General features: G+C 47.1%; 1 long non-coding RNA gene across 2 annotated transcripts in view; it reads left to right on the top strand.

Moving 5' to 3' along the window:
• The first annotated feature begins 379 nt into the window (after window positions 1-379).
• LOC139228208 (uncharacterized) overlaps window positions 380-20225 on the top strand; it is a 90340-nt gene continuing 70494 nt past the window's right edge. For both annotated transcript variants that reach the window (XR_011587525.1, XR_011587526.1), the window contains exon 1: window positions 380-458. This is a non-coding gene — a long non-coding RNA (uncharacterized lncRNA). The remainder of the gene's footprint in view (window positions 459-20225) is intronic.

The raw sequence follows: 20225 nt of genomic DNA, 5'->3' as shown, positions 1-20225 counted from the left end.
ACAGTGGAGAACCCTGCTCTTCTTTGAATAGTGCCATAGAATTATTGACATCCACCTGAGAGGGCAGACTAGGCCACGGTTTAATATCCCATCTGAAAGACAGCAACTCTGACAGTGTAATACCCCCTGAAGGCCGATGGGAGACAGAAAAAGCATCTGTAAACTGGCTGAAGGAAACTTGTGGGAATGAGACAAGCAGTTTGGAATTCAAACAGGAAGAGGCATGTTGAAGGACATCACAATTGGCCAATCAATAAAAGGGATAAGTTATCTCTGGCCAAACACAACTGGACACTAGACTATCATGCGGGCACAGTTTGAGGTGAACTATAAAAGACAGGAGACAAAGGACGGATCCTTCTCTTGAGCCAAAGAAACCGAAGGGAGGTGTTGGAAGCCGGCTGGTCGAACACTCGGAAGTTTTAACCCAGTTGGATTGATCACCCACAGGATTATACGTAAGCTAGTTTGGGCATATATATTGCGAGAGGAATTGTGCATAACCAGTTAACTTAGGGGCATATACATTGCGAAGTTTACATTTGTTTTTAATCACATGTAACTGGTTGCCAAGTTTGAAATTAAAATCGATAAGCTAGAGAATTTGTAGTTCCGTTTGATACTTTGGACCTGTACTCAGTAGTGTTGAACTAGGAACTTATAGGGCTGCATTTTCCACGGCATCTCCGCTCGGTTTCTCGACGGTATTGGTCGGTTTCGACGGAAAACCACCCGGCAGAAATTTCCAGAAAGAGTTCCACCGGCGGTTTCGAAATACCGCTGGGGAGCGGACCACTGGCATGCACCACCCAAAAATCACCACCGTCCCGAGATTTGACTCAGTGGTCACCCGTAGACAAGTTTGAAAAAACCGTCCACGAGAAGCAGCGGGAGCTGGGTGGCAGGTAAGTAGCCCTGCAAAAAAGGTCAGTTAAAATGATTTTAAAAATTATTTAAAAATTATTTTAAGTTAAAAAGGATCCTGAGAATGCTTTCTGATTTTTTTATTTTATGTTTTTTGGAAAAAATATTTTTTGTGTTTTCCCCCCTCCTAGGCCCGACCCGCAGCCTCGGTCTAAATTTTAATAATTACCGCCCTTTTTGTTTAAGAACCGCCCAATCGGCCTAAGATCGCATTTTCTGCTGAGAATTGGGGTGTTAAGGTCCATTTTATCCGCCGGGTGAAACTTTTTCCATTTTTTGAGGAATTTTTCACCAGCGGTAATTTAAAAATCTTCGCGGTATTTTGGGCAGCAATCTGGCGCTGCCGATGTTTTGGAAATTCTAGCCCATAGTCTTTTTAATCTTTTTAATAAAGTCCATTGTATTGGAAAATCTCTGTGTTCTTATAAATCTTGGTGCTTGAAATCCGTCGGAAAAGTCCGACAGATTCTGGCGAACACAAAGGAACCCAAGCTACGAACACTGACCATGGGAAATAAGAAAGGAATGTCTATGGAGGAATTGATAGTGAAATTTATTCACAGCCCGACTGACCCCTGGGTACAGGATATAAGGGACGGAGACGAACCTGTCCAGAAGGCGAGTGAATGGATCGAAGAGCCACTCACAAAAGCACAGTGACAGAAGGCAGTGTGGCTAATGGCTTACCGAAGGGAATCCGAGAGTAACAGGGTTAAATTGAGAGAGCAGGAGAAGGAGATTGAGGAGTTAAAGAAGAAAGCTAGTGATAGGGAAGCAGTGGCTTATTGGCTGCTGAAGGAGTTGGAGGAGTCACGATAAAGCAGAGAGAGAGTAAAGCTGCACGAAGAGAACACAATAGAATACTTGCAGTGTCAGGCAGGCCCAGGAGGCTGAGCAGGCAGCCAGAGAAGTGAAAAACAGCTTATAAGGTGCTGCGAAACCAAAGAGAGAGTGAGACTAATCACACAAGATGTGTGCAGAAGATTCAAACACTAGAAAAGGAACTGGGTATAAAGGAGGGAATTATTTGCTGAATGAACCCCGGTATGGGAGGAGAAGTAGCAGAAGGGGAGTCCGATGATGGGCCTCAGTACAGGAATGTAAGGCCTCTACCTGAGGTCCCTGGGCACCCAGTGCCGATGAACCCCATGAAGCAACAAAGGTTCGTGCCCCCTGCACCGGGCAGCCAACCGGGGGCGCTGCAAAGCGATTATGTGGCCCCCTATAACACGACCCAGCTAAAAGAAATGGTTCAAGAAGTTAACGAAGTTGGAGGTAGGGGGCGATCCTGAGCAGACGTTTCAGGAGATTGGGGTGACTGGAGTTAAATGGATGCGACAAGGGGCAGCAAATTAGGATGTTACTATCTTCTGTCACTCCCTCTGTATTCGCAGGTCTGCCCACTGCCACAAAAAGAGGAGGCAGGAATTTACAGGGCCTCACGGACCAGATACTTGTAGCATTGGGATGCGAAATGGGAAGCCCGTTTGATCGGGTCAGTAATCCTAGACAAAAACCCGGCGAGCTGCTGGAGAGTTTGTGGCCTAGCTGCACAGCAGCGTGTGGAGGTAACTTAGTTAGGAATAATCATCAAGAAGACCGATGAACCATTGGTTGAGGACCCTGATAGCAAATAGTTTGCCCCACATTAGGGCTGAGGCAACAGATATGTGGTATGATTCCTCAGCAGATCGTACTGAGGTGGCCGTCTTGAGAAAGTTGACTCTGGTGTTCGGAAAGGAGCGGAAAGAGATACTGGATGAGGAGGAAACGAAGTCGAAGTCACGGGGAAAGATGTGTGAGGGTAGGGGCCAGAAACAGGAGGGCTCTTACACAGAAGAAAATCAGTGTTTCAACTGTGGGGAAGGGGTCACTTCATTAAGGGGGTGAAGGAAACCCAAGAAAGCTCAAGGGGGGTATCAGGAAAAGAAGCCTGCAGCACCGACGGCGGCAGTGACAAATGCAAATATTCTGCAAGAGCTCGTAAAAGCATTGCAAGCTTTAAAGGGGATAGGCCCAATGGCAGCTGTAAAAGGAGAAGACCCAGTGCCCTTATCTAAATGGCGGCTTGAGTACCTGTGTCCTCTCAGGTACTGTGGGTGGGGACGAACATGTGTGGATACAGAGGTAGTGAGTGTCAAGGGGGAATTCTTGGTGGATACTGTCATGTATGTAGACCATGTATACTAACTGTATAGTCACATAAGGTGTGCCACCAGAGGGCACTGCGGTGGGAGACCTGAGAGTCACCTGCATAGGTGTGCAGGGCCCGGTATAAAAGGCTACCCACCATGCTTGTGCCTCACTCTGGAGTTACAATAAATGGGACTAAGGTCACAACAGTTCAAGTACAATACGAGACCTCATGGAGTCATTCATAAGAGTATTAAAGACATAACAGATACGAGGACTTCAAGCACAGTTGTCCACTCGGAATGCCCGGTCAAATTGCCATGGTTGTCAGGGACACCCTATACATTAGCCGGTTTTATGGGTAATCAACAGGCAGGAGCAGTATCTAAGCCTTGAAGTTTTAACATAGGGGATATAAAAGGGAAATGGGAGTGCGTCCTGATAAAGTGGGAACAGCCAGGAAAAGGTGCCCCAGGGTCAGACTGGATGTTGGCCCATAATGCAACAGTCAGTATGCAAAATGAGTGCCAATGGGGAGGCAGCAGGCAGCGACAAGACAGAGGAGGTAGTGGTGATTCCCCGAACGGTGAGGACAATGAAGGGCTCAGCGTGTGTGAAGCAGCCGAAGGATGGATATAATTGGGAAGAGTTTCTGACAGAGGTTCCCGAATCATTTAGGGAGGTACTGGAGGGAAGAAAAAGAGCATTTGCGACATATAAATATGATAGCGAACGCATAGCAAGCGCCCCACTGCAGGTGGACAGGGAGCCCGTGGTCAGGACCCAGAAGCAGTATAGCTTCCCAAGGGAGGCAGAAACGGGATTTGGAAAAGACGGTTGAATCGTTGGTGGAGCAAGGGCTAAGACCAATAGCGACCCATGTGAATTCGCCGGTGTGGGCGGTGAAGAAACCGGAACCGGTTGTGGCGCACGACTGTTGATTACTGGATATTGAATATTATACCGGCCTGCGTCCCGATGGTGGTAGCCGTGGCAGCCATGGCAGATTTGATCAGGAATATCCCCTCGTCAGCCATAGTCTTCACGGTCTTGGATATATCAAACGGATTCTGGTCCATCCCGGTCCGGAGGGAGGGCCAGTATAAGTTTGCTTTTATTTTTAAAGGACAGCAGTAAACTTGGACATGTTTTCCCCAGGGATTTCATAACAGTCCCTCCATTTCTCATCAGAGTTTGGCCCACATTCAGCGGGTGTTCATTCAGTCAGGTTGTTTGGCTCAGTATGTGGATGACCTCCTGCTGTTCACAGAGACAGAGGAACAGCATCAAGAGTTGGGCATACTGGAGAAGGTGGGGTTAAAAATTTAACCTTAAAACGGCACAAGTGGTGGTGCCGTGCACATGCTCAGTGGAGAGGGTATGGGAAACAGGAAAAGGGTTCTATGCAGGGACCCATCCAGAAGGACGGGATATCTATGTAGATGGGTCGAGCTCCATAGAGAGAGGGGAAGGAAGAACTGGGTGTAAGATCTTTGACCCAGACTAAGGGGTAGAGGTTATATTAAAACTTCTCGCAAGTATGAGCGTGCAACAGGCCGAAATGGCAGCTGTCGTGTATGTAATAACTCACCCAATGGAGTTCCCATCCCCATACACGACATGTTCGGACTCAATGTTCACGTGTAATTCATGTACAGAATATCTGGCTATATGCGCTAGAAGGGGGTTGAGGTCAGCAGACGTAAGGACCCTGGAGATCACCCCTCTGCTGAAAGGGATGCTGGGAGCTATTGAAAACCACAAACATGATAATTACATTCAGAAAGTGAAGGCCCACTCAAAAGGAAGGAAACAGGTGGGCTGGCGAGTTAGCAAAGAAGGGAACGGTTGGAGGTACGGAATGGGACCCATATCAGTCAGGGGTTTTGGCAGCCTTGGTACAGAAGGATCAGAAAATACCGTTTCCCTGCCCCCGGAATTGACTACATTGCAAGGGAAAGATGTCACGCTTAAAGGGGTCATCCGGGATAAGAAAGATCAGTTACCTGTGGAGGGACCTTGTGGGGCTGAAGATGTTACTGTAAAAGAGGGAATGGGTAGTCCCAGAAACATACAGGGAGGAGTTCTTACAACTGGTGCATTGAGGGCCTGGGGAGGGCCACCCCAGCCCAGAAACGCCACTGGTTCGGGAGCATCTTAACCCGAGGGAGAGTGTGCTGATGGCGAGGTATCGGTTCTATACGTACCAGCAAATTGAAGGTCAGGAAGTAGCGAGCTACGTCGCCGAGCTAAGGCGACTTGCAGGACAATGTGAGTTTGATGGCTACCTGGAGCAAATGCTCAGAGACTTTTTTGTACTGGGCATTGGCCACGAGACCATCCTACGAAAAGTTTTGACTGTAGAGACACCGACCCTCAGCAAGGCCATTGCGATAGCACAGGCGTTTTATGTCCACCAGTGATAACACCAAACAAATCTCTCAGCATACAAGTGCTAGCAATGTTCATAAATTAACTGGAACTGTTTTTGCGAGCAGAAATGTACAGGGCAGAAACCACGAGTCTGCAACTGTCAGCAGGCCTCAGGTGACCCAGATGACTCAGAGTCCGCAACAAAGGATGAATGCAAGGCAATTTATACCTTGTTGGCATTGTGGAGGCTACCATTCAGCCTATTCATGCCGCTTCAAAGGGTATGTTTGCAAGAGCTGTGGAACAATGGGGCACCTCCAACGAGCTTGCAGATGAGCTGCAAGCTTGGCAAAATCTGCTAACCACCACATGGCAGAAGAAGATCGGTCCATGGTGGATCAAAGCAACTTCGAGCCTCAGAGAGAGAAGGCAGAAGCTGAAGTACACAGGGTGCACACATTTTCGATGAAATATGCACCTATAATGCTAAATGTAAAATTGAATAGCTTACCCGTAGTCATGGCGTGAGCCAATCCATCGTGAGTAAAAAGATGTTTGAGAGACTGTGGTGCAACAAGGCACTCAGACCAGCCCTGAGTCCCATCCACACAAAACTGAGAACAAACACCAAAGAGCTCATCACTGTCCTGGGCAGTGCCATGGTCAAAGTCACCTACGAGGGCACGGTGCACGAACTGCCACTCTGGATTGTCCGGGGCGATGACCCCACACTGCTTGGAAGGAGCTGGCTGGGCAAAATCCGCTGGAACTGGGATGACAACCGAGCGCTATCACATGTCGATGAGGCCTCATATACCCAGGTTCTTAACAAATTTCCTTCCCTTTTTGAGCCAGGTATTGGAAACTTTTCCGGGGTGAAGGTGCGGATCCACTTGGTCCCAGAGGCACGACCCATCCATCACAAGGCAGGAGCGGTATCTCACATGATGATGGAGAGAGTGGAAATCAAGCTGGACAGGCTGCAAAGCGAGTGCATCATCTCCCCAGTGGAATTCAGTGAGTGGGCCAGCCCGATTGTTCCAGTACTCAAAAGTGATGACACGGTCAGGATTTGCGGCGATTAGAAAGTAACTTTTAATCGTTTCTCGCTACAGGACCAATACCCGCTACCTAAGGCAGATGACCGATTTGCGATGCTGGCAGGAGGCAAGACGAATACCAAGCTTGACCTGACTTCGGTCTACATCAACACGCACAAGGGACTGTTCATCTACAACAGATGCCCATTTGGAATTCGGTCGGCTGCAGCGATCTTCCAGAGAAACATGGAGAGCCTACTCAAGTCGGTTCCACGCACGGTGGTTCTTCAGGACGACATATTGGTCACGGGTGGGGACACCATCGAGCACCTACAAAACCTGGAGGAGGTCCTCCAGCGACTGGATCGTGTAGGGCTGCGGCTGAAGTGGTCGAAATGCGTCTTCATGGCAACAGAAGTGGAGTTTTTGGGGAGAAAGATCGCGGCGGACAGCATTCGACTCACAGATGCCAAGACAGAGGCTATCTGGAATGCACCCAGGCCACAGAACGTCACGGAGCTGCGGTCGTTTCTGGGACTCCTCAACTATTTTTGCACCCTCTTAGAGCCCCTACATGTGTTATTGCGTAAAGGTGAGAACTGGGTATGGGGAAAAAAAACAAGTAATTGCTTTTGAGAAAGCCAGAAACATTTTATGCTCCAAAAAGCTGCTTGTATTGTATAACCCGTGTAGAAAACTTGTGCTAGCATGTGATGCGTCGTCGTACGGAGTCGAGTGTGTATTACAACAAGCTAACATCGCAGGGAAGTTGCAACCTGTCGCCTATGCCTCCAGGAGCTTGTCTGAGGCTGAGAGAGCCTACAGCATGATAGAGAAAGAGGCATTAGCGTGTGTGTTCAGGGTAAAGAAAATGCATTAGTACCTGCTTGGCCTCAAATTTGAGCTGGAAACCGATCACAAGCCCTTCATATCCCTGTTCACTGAAGGGCATAAATACTAATGCCTCAGCCTGCATACAAAGCTGGGCACTCGCGCTATCAACGTATAACTATACCATCCGCCACAGGCCAGGCACCGAGAACTGTGCGGATGCTCTCAGTCGGCTACCATTGTCCACCACAGGGGTGGAAATGGCGCAGCCTGCAAACTTGTTGATGGTGGTGCAGCCCGCAGACTTGTTGATGGTCATGGAAGCATTTGAAAATGATAAATCACCTGTCGCGGCCCGCCAGATTAGGACTTGAACCAGCCAAGATCCTCTGCTGACCCGAGTAAAAAACTGTGTACTGCATGGGAGCTGGGCCAGCATCCCCGTTGAAATGCAAGAGCTAATCAAGTCGTTCCAGCGGCGAAAGGACGAGCTGTCCATTCAGGCAGACTGCCTGTTGTGGGGTAACCGCATAGTGCTACCAAAAATGGGCAGGGTTCATCTTGGATCTCCACAGCACACACCCGGGTATAGTAATGATGAAAGCGATAGCCAGATCCCACGTGTGGTGGCCCGGTATTGACTCTGACTTAGATTCCTGTGCACAGCAATGCAGCGTGTGTGCTCAGTTGAGCAACACGCCCAAAGAGGCACCACTAAGTTTGTGGTCCTAGCCCTCCAGACCATGGTCGAGGATCCATGTCGACTATGCGGGCCCGTTTCTCGGTAAAATGTTCCAGGTGGTGGTGGATGCTTTTTCAAAATGGATTGAATGTAAAATAATGTTGGGAAGCACTGCCACCGCCACCATTGAAAGCCTGAGGGCCATGTTTGCCACCCACGGCCTGCCTGACATACTGGTCAGTGACAACGGGCCATGTTTCACCAGTGCTGAATTTAAAGAATTCATGACCCACAATGGGATCAAACATGTCACCTCGGCCCTGTTTAAACCAGCCTCCAATGGGCAGGCAGAGCGGGCAGTACAAACAATCAAACAGAGCCTCAAACGAGTCACAGAAGGCTCTCTCCAAACCTGCCTGTCCCGAGTACTGCTCAGCTATTGCACGAGATCCCACTCGCTCACAGGGGTGTCCCCGGCTGAGCTACTCATGAAAAGGACACTTAAAACCAGACTCTCGCTGGTTCACCCCGAACTGCATGATCAGGTAGAGAGCAGGCGGCAGCAACAAAATGTAAACGATGGTTGCGCCACTGTGTCACGGGAAATTGATCTGAATGACCCTGTGCATGTGCTAAACTATGGACATGGTCCCAAGTGGATCACGGGCACGGTGATAGCTAAAGAAGGGAGTAGGGTGTTTGTAGTCAAACTAGACAATGGACAAATTTGCAGAAAGCACCTGAACCAAACGAGGCTGCGGTTCACAGACTGCCCTGAACAACCCACAGCAGGCACCATCTTTTTTGAGCCCACAACACACACCCAAAGGATCAACGACACCACCCCGAACCAGGAAATTGAACCCATCACGCCAACAGCACAGCAAGGCCAGGCTCACCCAGCAGCCCTGCAGGGTCAACAACACGCCAGCCCACCGAGGGCACAGCCAACACACCAGAACAGACATTTGTACCGAGGCGGTCCACCAGGGAAAGAAAGGCTCCCGACTGCCTCACCTTGTAAATAATTTTCACTTTGACTTTGTGGGGGGAGTGATGTTGTGTATCTGTAAAGCATGCACTCCCATGTTCTGCTACCAGGGAGCTCATCTCCTGAAGTCCTAAGGGATCCCAGCATCCCTTGTGAGCACTGTATATAAGCCGGCCCCTAAGGCCTGTTGTTCACTCTGGAGTGTCTTAATAAAGACTGAGGTCACTGTTACTTTAACCTCCCTGTGTGCAGTCTCATCTGTGTTAGGAACACAATAAATATTATGGCAACAGGAGCTGGTCAGAGGCTGGGTATACAGCCTGCTTGATTGCCCAGGCTTCTTTGGCAGCAGCTCCCACCTAGAAAGACAAGGGTAGCAGGCGTATGGGAACACCACCACCTCCAAGTTCCCCTCCAAGTCACACACCATCTTGACTTGGACATACATCGCCATTCCTTCATCGTCGCTGAGTCAAAATCCTGGAACTCCCTCCCTAACAGCACTGTGGGAACACCTTCACCACACGGACTGCAGCGGTTCAAGAAAGTTGCTCGTCCTAATTCATCATCATCATAGGCAGTCCCTCGAAACGAGGATGACTTGCTTCCATGCCAAAAAAGGATGAGTTCACAGGTGTTTCAGTGAAGGACCTAATATTCGAGGCCCTGAACTACATCTTGAAGGGTGGAAAATGTCTGTGCGTGGATTTTTTTTAAACGTGTGGTGGCCGTTGCACACCAGCCACCACACGGGCTTGACAGAGCTAGGTCTTGGTCCAGTGGGAAAGGTTATTTAAGATGACTGGAGACCAGCTCTGCTGCATGGACCTAATGCGCACACATATCGCAGTGTGGGCTGGCCCGTGCTGCCCCAGGGCCCCTGGCCCCAAACCCACGCCTCTCCTGGGCCCTGATCACATCCCTCCACAGTCTCTCGCCGCTCCTGCTGTATCTGCCCACGCTCAAAACACCGACCTGGATGATGTCACTCTTGGCTGCTGTTGCTCTCCTACACCAGCTCGCACTGCTCCCTGAAGTTGTATGCCTCTACGCTACTCTCGGGCCACTGTCCTAATTACTGTTGTTCTCAAGGGCAATTAGAGATGGTCAATAAATGCTGGCCTTACCAACAACACCTAGATCCCGTGAATGAATTTTTAAAATAGCTTGCTGTGCTTTTAACGTAAAGCAGCCAAATGTTGTAATTTGTGACGTGCATTGAGGAGAGAAATGAAAAGAAAGACTAGAACTGAAAATGATAAGTGAAACAACAGGAAGCTAATTAAAATAAAAGCACAAAAGAAGCCGAAAGGCCAAAGAGAGAAAAGCAATCAGAGAGATAGAAGCAGTAATTTAATAAATCTTTTGCCTTAACCTTGGTTCAATAGATTCCCAGTGTCGGCATGCTGAAAATACTTCAAAAAACATTTTAATTACTTTCGTACTATTTGAAAATTAGGTTGATAAACCAAAAAGTAAAAAAAAAACTCGCATTTATATAGTGCCTTTAACATAGTTTCTCACATTACAACAGTGACTACACTCCAAAAGTACTTCATTGGGTGTAAAGTGCTTTGAGAAGTCCAGTGGTTGTGAAAGGTGCTATATAAATGCAAGTCTTCCTTTCTTTTTAGTCAAACATTTCAAGGCGCTTCACCAGAGCGTTGTCAAACAAGATTTGCCACAGACGTGAAAGATTGATTTTCATCTATATAGCATTTTATCACTTCTCCCTGAAATATACAAAAGCAAGTCATGTATAGTGAGTTATTTTCAAGCGCATTGACTGTTGTTATGGAGATAGGCAAGGCAGCCATTTTGTGCACCTCAAGCTCGCACAAGCAGCAATGAGATGGCTGTATTTTGGTGGTGTTGGTTGAGAAGGGATGTTGGTCCAGACACTGGGAGAGCTCCCTGTTCTTCAAATAGTGCCGGGGGAATCTTCAGTGTTCAACTGAATCAATGGAAAAGACAAACGGAGCTCTCTCATCTGAAGGACGGGATAAATGCGAGTGTGAAATTGTAATATGGAGGAAAACTCTGATAATGATGCAGAAAATTGAAGATGGCATTCTCCAATGGAACAGTTGAAAGAGCACAAGGAAAGCAACACAGATATGTTGATAAAATATAATCTATTCATTCATGATTTGGAACCTTTGAACACTGTGATTTAATAAGGCCTTCGGAATTTAAAAAGCATACTGTCGGGGCAGGGATGTACACTAATGAGCTGTGATCCCTTTGCACTTATTTTTATAAAAGCATCATTTGTGAAAAATGCATATTCCTGCGGGACCTCACTGAAAGAAAGGATGCAGTAACATTAATTAATACTCCTGTGACTTCCTGCCGAGAACCTGTAGCATGACACTGAATTTATTAGCAGCTCATCAGGACACATATACAGTATTTTTGTCCAAAGGTTTATAATCCAGTAATTGTTCAAGAATCATCATGCTTTCCTGCTTATATTCAGAGGGCTAAGCCGTTTGGAAGAATAAGGATTCACTAATGGGAATAATCCTTCCTCCTGTTAGCTGATTTGCGATGTTTGCTTGTCTTGAATCAGACATAATAGCCAGTCCATTAGTAGGAGACTGAATCAGTCATGTTCTGTGAATTCCTGTTAGGCGAATAACTCAGCTGAATATGTCCTTGTGGTAGAAATATAAAGGCACAGATCAGCCACATAACGTCCCAAGCTTTTGCGACTTGTTTTATGAATATAATTTAATTCCACCTCATTAGGTCCTCCACCCTGACTAAAAGGGGCAACCACCAAACTGTTCCAAAGCGTCTCTTGACCCTATGTCTCACCTACATGCTGCCCCTCGGCGACATCATCCGAAAACACAGCATCAGTTTCCACATCTACGCTGGCGACACCCAGTTCTACCTCACCACTACCTCTCTTGACTCCTCCACTGTCTATAAATTGTCAGGCTGCATGTCCGATATCCAGTACTGGATGAGCAGAAATTTCCTCCAATTATATATTGGGAAGCCATTGTCTTCGGTTCATGCCACAAACTCTGTTCCTTCGCCACTGACTCCATCCCTCTTCCTGGCAATTGCCTGAGGCTGAACCAGAGGCTGGAATTTTCCTTATCTCGGTGGGTCCGGTGTGGCCGGTGTCCATGGTGGGTCCCGACCCCACTGCTGTCTCCATCCCACTGTACAGAACAAACTTATCTTAATAGGGCCTATTAAGCCCACCCAGTGCGTTACCCGACCCAATTAAATGGAGCGTCTGGTGATGTCATTCATAACACATTTTAAACCGGGATCCTTAAAGGGACCATGGCCACATTACATTTTAAATTCAATCTAACATTGTGGGTGTTGAATCTTTACTGTACAATAATATAATAAAAGTTATTTCTCAGTGACAAAGAAATATTTAAATAAAATTGTCGTGAAGTAATATGACTCCATCTACAAATACGATCAAAAACGTAATTTAAAAAGTACATTAATTGTGAAGTTATTGGTGCTTTAGTGACAAGTCTATAGACTTTTGTATCAGTAACTGGTACAAATAACAGATGTGTATGTATAGGTAATACATAAAATTAAGCAGATTTAAAATGTAATTGTAAAGGGGTGGATTAACAATCTTATGCAAGTTCAGTGGAAGAGCTGCGAAATCCCTGACAAACAGTGTAAGTGGTGCTTATAGTGTGTTTTAGGGATTTCTGCAGCTCTTCCGTTAAAGTTAATGATGGACAAGCGAGAGAACCTCCACAGAAATGCACCCTAAAGTCTCAGACTGAAAAATTTAATTAGTCATATTCAGGGTCTGAAAGCAAATGAAACCAATGGAATGAGTTATGAGAATGAAATTGTTACGGTTGATGACATGATTTAAAGTGCAACTGGACAATCACAGTATACTGTGAGAAAAACCTGACCAGAAACAATACAAAAATGTATTTAAATGCTATATGTCAATTTTATAGTGCCGATCAATTCGCTGCAATTACTGTTCAGTTGGAAGGCAACAGTTGAGAATGGCCAGTGAAAAATTAACATTTCCCAGTAGCTTTTCAAGTAGAACAGAATCTCCATCAATCTGTTAGCTGATGTAATCAACATGTATTGATTATGGTTTGTTTTGCATGCTGTCAAGTAATCAGCTGGAGCAATGGCCATGGAACCCTCGCCTCAGGTTGACAGACGTGGTTCCCGAGCTGCGTGAATCCCGTGGCCATGCAGGGAAACTTTAAAAGTAGGGGGAAAAAGGATCTTAAGTTCCTGTAAAGTACCTCACAATGATTTCAATTGGCTCCCCCGCCGCTGCAGGTCAGGTCAGTTCCGCGATGACAGACGCACCTGTGGGAAAGGCACGTGGGAGCAAGTTGACAGCAGGTTCCCAACGCGCTGTCAAAAAAAACAATGTTCCTACCCGATGCACCACCGATTGCACCCACTACCAGCACGAAAAATTCAGCCCAGACTGTTCGCAATCTTGGTGTCGTATTTGACCCCGAGATGAGTTTCAGATCAGATATCCGCGCCATCACTAAGACCGCCTATTTCCCTCCGGAACGTTGCCCTACTCTGCCCCTGCCTCAGTTCATCTGCTGCTGAAGCCCTCATCCATGCGTTTCTTGCCTCTAGACTTGACTATTCCAAGTCACGCTTGGCCGGTCGCCTACGTTCTACCCTCCGTAAACTTGAAGCTATCCAAATCTATGCTACCCAAGTCCCGCTCACCCATCACCCCTGTGCTCGCTGACCTACATTGGCTTGCGGGTTAAGCAACTCCTCAATTTAAAATTCTCATCCTTATTTTCAAATCCCTCCATGGCCTTGCCCCTCCCAATCTCTGTACTCTCCTCCAGCCCTTCAACCAATGTTCCCTCTAACTTTGTTTTTTGTACTGAGCGGGACACGAACTCCTTTGAACGTGACCTTTTTGTCCGTGAGCAAATTTTAAAAAAGCATCAAAAACTTTTACAATAACAACAGCAACTATTTAAAAGCATATATGCACTAATGCCATATTGCCACTCACCGTCTCAAATCATGAGACAATCAGACACAGTTCTATGCAAGTTTATCATAACGTCTCTGCTTTTGAAGTCCATTCCATGAGAAAGAAGCCCCAGTGTTATATTTGCACTTTTGTGGCTTTTTTAATCTGCGTTGCTACCTTTTAATGATTTGTGAATCTATACCTCGAGATTCTTTTGCACCTCTACCCCATTTAGATGCTTACTTTCCAAGGATTAGGCAGCCTCCTTATTCCTCCTACCAAAATACACCACCTCACACTTATCTATATTGAAATTCATGTGTCATTTACATGCCCATTCTGCAAGTTTATTTACGGTAGAATTAATTAGAAAGTTTTAAAGGTTCATCATGTGCAAACTCTATTTAATAAAAAAATACTTGTCAGAAATGACTGGGATATAAAAGAACTGCATAATAATGCATTAACGCTTCAGAAACGTCAGTTACACGGTTATATCCAAAAGCCCAAGGTGAGCTGAAAGAACCATATCTATTCGTGTAATTTGTATTAATTTTTAAGTTTTCAATGCATTAGTCTATCCCTCATGTCACTGATCAGCAGGATCAGCGGTTATCCTATGATGCTGACATGCTGTATGTCCACATACGTAATTAGAAACTTAATCACAATACAACCAAACAAACAACAAATATAGAGTGCTGTAGTTCTTTAGTTCACAGTATTAAGAAGATTTGAACAAAAGCAGATATCCGTAATTCCAACTTCAATCACTTCTATTAATAAACGTGGTCTTCCTGAACCAGCACACCGCCCCCATGTAACTTATTCACAAGTGCAGAAAAACACATACACAATTTGCGTCACCGAATTAAAAACAAAAAGCAGGAAAAGTTATGATTTAATAAACATAAATTTTTCTTCCTTGGCAGGAGAACCAATCAGACGGACTTGGAAATGTTTACTAATATGTTGACGTAAAAATGTTAATTTGCGAATTTCACTTCCAATGTGATAATGTAGATAGAAAGGGATGCGTGGAGGTGCAAGGCAAGTTAGTGTGAATAAAAATGTGCAGGAGTAGGATAGGGAAGGCAGCGTGATGTGGATGTGATGAGTGACACAGCAAGATGAGGTTGAGAGTGGCTATAGACTAACGTTTCGTGATCTACTGAGGTCATTGAAATGTTTGCAGCATTGCACCCAGGTCCTCCTGACCTCATCCTTGCTTGAGCCCACCTCTTCAATGTGCAACCAAGCTGTGTTGATCTCCTGGGGAGGTGTCTTCAGCCCATGGGAAGGTAAGAGGACCTCATGGGAGAGCCTGGGTGCAGCCGTGCACCTCTGTGCAGTGATCGTCAGTGTTTGCAGCACCTTAATGCTGCAGAACACTGACAGCACAACTGTCAAAATAAAGTTGGCGTGGTCCCTTTAAAGAAACCGGCACCAGACCCGCTTCTTCTAATTGGCTGGGAAACTTGCTGGGCAAGCAGAATAAGCACCATCACGGGAAATTCACTTCAGAGGCTGGGATGGAGCCAACAGCGGGATTGGGTCCCGCCACCACATCGCCAGCCGTGGATCTGCCGACCTTCGTAAAATCATGGCTACTCTTTCAGACGCTCCCTCGCTACCTGCAGTGAAGTCACTGGCCTCCATCTGAGGCCTTCCCTCAGGAGCTCAGCATGTGTAGAATCACAGTGGATAGCCCGCCTTCTACACCCCAAGGCGTAGCTCAGGATAATGCCAGCTGAAAACACAGCCATCTTCTGCTGCATTCTGCAGCTTATACAGGACAATTCGTGTTTGAATCTCCATGAAGACAAGAATTGAAGAAGCCAGCCTCAATAAAGTCTCCTCAGATGGAGCATCAAAAGTAGCACAAAGGAATCAGAATATCAATCTTGTAAACTAAAGATAAAAAAAACTTAAAATAGGGGTAAAATTGGTCGAGGGGCCTGATTTACACTCCGGCCGATATTCTTATCACAGAAAGTCAAAGGAAAGGAACATCAGGCAGAGTGTGAAACGGGCGGCCAATTCGCTTCCGCCTGTTTAGCGCTGCCGCCCAAGAGCGGCTTCACCCCCGATATTCCGCACTGAAAAAGGAGCTTGTGACTTCAGTAAAACCGCGAGAGGGAGCAGGTACCGGAGACTGATGGGAATTTGATGAGGGTTTGAATGCTGCTGAATTTTCATCCATGTGAGCGTGAACTGCTCAGGAACAATGAGAAATAGTTTGAACAGGGCGATCCAGGCCGCTACAGTGTTGTGGAAACCTCAGGCCACTTTCACACATACCAACCTCCAAACAGCAAAATGGAGCCGCGACGAATGAAAATAAATCAGGAATCTCAAAGTGGCAACTGGACTCCTCTCCTGTTCTTCCTCTGTGGGTAAAGCACATGAAAGTCCAGTGATTTATCTTCGTCCCCCATGATCTTAACTTCACACAAGGAGGATTCATTGGAAGTTCCTTTAATCTGTAGAAAACAATTCACCAGAACTATCAAATCCATTGTAAAATGGATAGCTGCCCAGTCTCGCCAGTCTTAGTACTGAGCAAACAGTACTGCAGCTGCTGGGAGCTTAGTACCAAGCTCAAGCTGAAGCTTTACCCGGTGTGATAAGCATAAACTATTGAAAGGTAAATTCAGGTCCGATTAGATCGCAGAAGCAACTTTTTCAAACCAACAGTGATAAATGTTAAAAAATTGTAGCAGAGGGGGTGATTTTAGATTATAACAAAAATCGGGCACGCGCTTGGTCTACTAGGCCAAACCATGGTCGAGCCTCATTTTAATGTTCAGGGTGAACTGCCAGTGCAAAGCATGCTTTCCATAGGCCAAAGTTGGTTGAATAATAGTCATGTGTTAAATTCCTCCCGCCAATTCACACCAATCATTTTTCAACGATAACTGCTAGTGCCACAGACCCTGCCCTTCTTATTACACATGCTCTTTAACTTAGTCCTCAAGCAAAGTTTTCAAAGTCGTTAAAAAGCCTCAACGAGCTGTTTTTCCCTGCCATACTCTCCTAACATTCCCCTTCGCAAAAAATGAGGTGCTGACTGAAGGAAAGCCTCCAAAGGTGATTCCGCCATGCAGTGGTCCAGCGGGAGGTGTTCCTTTAAAAAGCGCAGTTTGGGGAGATCGCAAGCTCCTCGCTGAGAGTGCTGGATCATAGAATTACCCCATATTACTGCTGCCGCTCAGCAATTTACTCACATCTGGTTTTTCATTACCAGAACAAATTCATAAGGGGGTGGAAATTTGGTCGCGTCTCAGTTGGGGTGGTGTCCCGGGCGGAGTGGTAAATTTTGGGCCGGCAAATGGTTTGCGTCTGCCGCTGCAAAATTTATCAGCTGGGCCCAGAATTTGGAGCGGGGTGCTAAGGGTGGCGTCGCTCACCTCTTTTAGGGCGCTAGGCCAGCTGAACAACTGAAAATCCCGAGATAAACAGCCAGCTTCGGAGAGCCATGACAGAGGCCTGGGGGGAAAAATACCTTAAAAAAACACACCAAACACATTCCCAATACACAGCTCACACCACCACAATACAGATCGTGAAACAACAATTAAAAAAAACAATTACATTTTGCTCACTGCGGCCGCTACAGCTTGGAATGCTCGCTTTCACAGGTGTTCCCAGCAGGGCGCGCTATCGAGCGCTACGGATCGGGCAACAACCAAAAATCGCGCTGGTGTCGTAACCAGGGGTGTTGCACACCGACTCACCTCTCCTGGGCGGTACACCCGCCCCCGTTGATGCCGACCTCAAATGTCCCGGCGGGGTGCTGGAAGCTGGCTGCCCAGGTGCAAATGCGCTCCACCTCCATTGCTGCCCCTCCGGGGCACTAAGAGGGGTGGCAGAATACCGAATTTCCACCCCAAGTTTTTAAAAAACATTTCGGGGGAGAAATTCGTTCGGTTAGCGCCTGTGGAAAGGGCCGGAACAGGGGCGCTAAAAGGGTCGGAGCTGCGACGCCGGCATTCGTGCCGCTCAGTACATTGAGTGTGCCGATGCCGGCGGCACTGAGCAGTACCGCCCGGGAGCGGCGAGCCGGTGTGCAACGCCACCGGTTACCACAGTGATGCGATATTTGGTTGGAGCGGCGCCCCCTAGTGACACCGCCAGAGAAAGCTGGTGGCCAGAGCTGTCCCAGGGGTGCTAAGGGAAGGAATGACTGAAAAAGATAAATAAAATTGATATTCCTTTGCATTTTTTTGTGATTCCCCTTTATTTGGGGGGAAGTACTTTATTGGGAATGTTTTTTGTGATTTTTGGCTGAATTCTTTTTTGCAGCAAAGCCTACGAAGTCGGCTCTTTAGCTACGGATTTTCAGTTGCTCACCCGGTCTAGCGCCCTAAGAGAGGCATGGAAACGCTTCCCTTAGCATCTACTCCACTCTCAGGGTGCAGCAACTACATTTTTTGGCTGCCGTCGCAAACCAACTCCAGGTGCAAAATTTACTGACCCGCCGCCATTAGCGCTCTAAGAAGCCTCCAACCGAATTTCCACCCCTTTGATCCAAGGATTTTATGGAGCTGATGCAACTGGTAATTATCGCAGTCCAAGACCTGAGTTATTATAACAGCACTGTTGGTATTCTTTCAGTCCCTGTAGTGATATCTCAGACTTCTGTAACTAAAACAATCGCTCATATAAATCAGGCCTTACTGCAATCCTTTCCAGTGCAGGTCCGAAGAGCAGCATAGTACCAACCTGTTGCTGTGCAATTCATCACAAGTGTCAACGATGACACAGTACTTCAACCTGGTAAAGAGCTGAGTCCAGAAACAAACACTCCATTGATTCTGAAAAAAGCTGGAGAGCTCTACACATCCACTCTAAATATCAGCTATTATTATGCCCACTAGCACCCATTATCCAGCCTACCCTTCTATCCATTACCCAGCCCCGCCCAGACTCCATCCATTACCCAGCCCACCCTAGCTTCTATCCATTACCAAGTACAACCTAAAGTCCATCTCCTCGCTCACTATTTTCCCATTTCCCAGCTCACTATCCACCCATTTCCCAGCTCTGATATTTACTGGGGCAGGGTTTCAGAGTGTGGGGGAAGAGTTTTCCCAACTCAATGTCTACCCATTACCATGTCACTATCATCCACATGGATTGCGTAGAGTTTTAATGCCGGGGCGTGGTTGATTTTTTTCTAGGTTCCCCATCTAGAAGCCGGGCTGATTGACAGGCACATTGACAGGCACGTTCATCATCATTATAAGCAGTCCCTCAAAATCGAGGAAGACTTGCTTCCACTCTAAAAGTGAGTTCTCAGGTGGCTGTACAGTCCAGTACGGGAATTACAGTGTCTGTCACAGGTGGGGCAGCCAGTCGTTGAAGAAAGGGGTGGGTGGGGAGTCTGTTTGGCCACACGCTCCTTCTGCTGTCTGCGCTTGATTTCTGCATGCTCTCAGTGATGAGACTCGAAGTGCTCAACGCCCTCCCAGTTGCTTTTCCTCCACTTGGGACGGTCTTTGACTAGGGACTCCCAGATGTCAGTGGGGATGTTGCACTTTATCAAGGAGGCTTTGAGGGTGTCCTAGAAACATTTCCTCTGCCCACCTGGGGCTCGCTTGCCGTGTCCGAATTCCGAGTAGAACGCTTGCTTAGGGAGTTTCGTGTCTGGCATGTGGACGATGTGACCTGCCCAACAAAGCTGGTCGAGCGTGGTCAATGCTTCAATGCTGAGGATGTTGGCCTAAGCGAGAACACTGACGTTGGTGCATCTATCCTCCTAGTGGATATGCAGAATCTTGCAGAGGCAGCACTGGTGGTACTTCTTCAGCGCTTTGTGAAGTCTGCTGTATATGATCCACATCTCTGAGCCATATAGGAGGGCGGGTATCACTACTGCCCTGTAGACCATAAGCTTGGTGCCAGATTTGAGGTCCTGGTCTTCACTCTCTTCCTCAGGCGATCAAAGGCTGCGCTGGCGCACTGGAGTCGGTGTTGGACCTTGTCTGCCTTTGCTAGTAGTAAGTTCCCGAGGTATGGAAAATGGTCCACGTTGTCCAAGGCCGCACCATGGATTTTGATGACTGGGGTGCAGTGCTGTGTGGCGAGGTCAGGTTGGTGGAGGACCTTTGTCTTCGTGTAAAGCCCATGCTTTCGTATGCCAAGTTCCACTCCAGTGGGGAGCTTTTTGAGAGTGAGATGAAGCATTGCAGCGAGGAAGATCGAGAAGAACATTAGTGCGATGACACAGCCCTGCTTGACCCTGGTCCGGATGTGGATTGATCTGTG

Source organism: Pristiophorus japonicus, chromosome 17, assembly GCF_044704955.1.
Source record: "Pristiophorus japonicus isolate sPriJap1 chromosome 17, sPriJap1.hap1, whole genome shotgun sequence".
In the NCBI taxonomy this organism is placed as follows: Eukaryota; Metazoa; Chordata; class Chondrichthyes; family Pristiophoridae; genus Pristiophorus; species Pristiophorus japonicus.
This window is presented reverse-complemented; position numbering and strand designations above follow the sequence as displayed.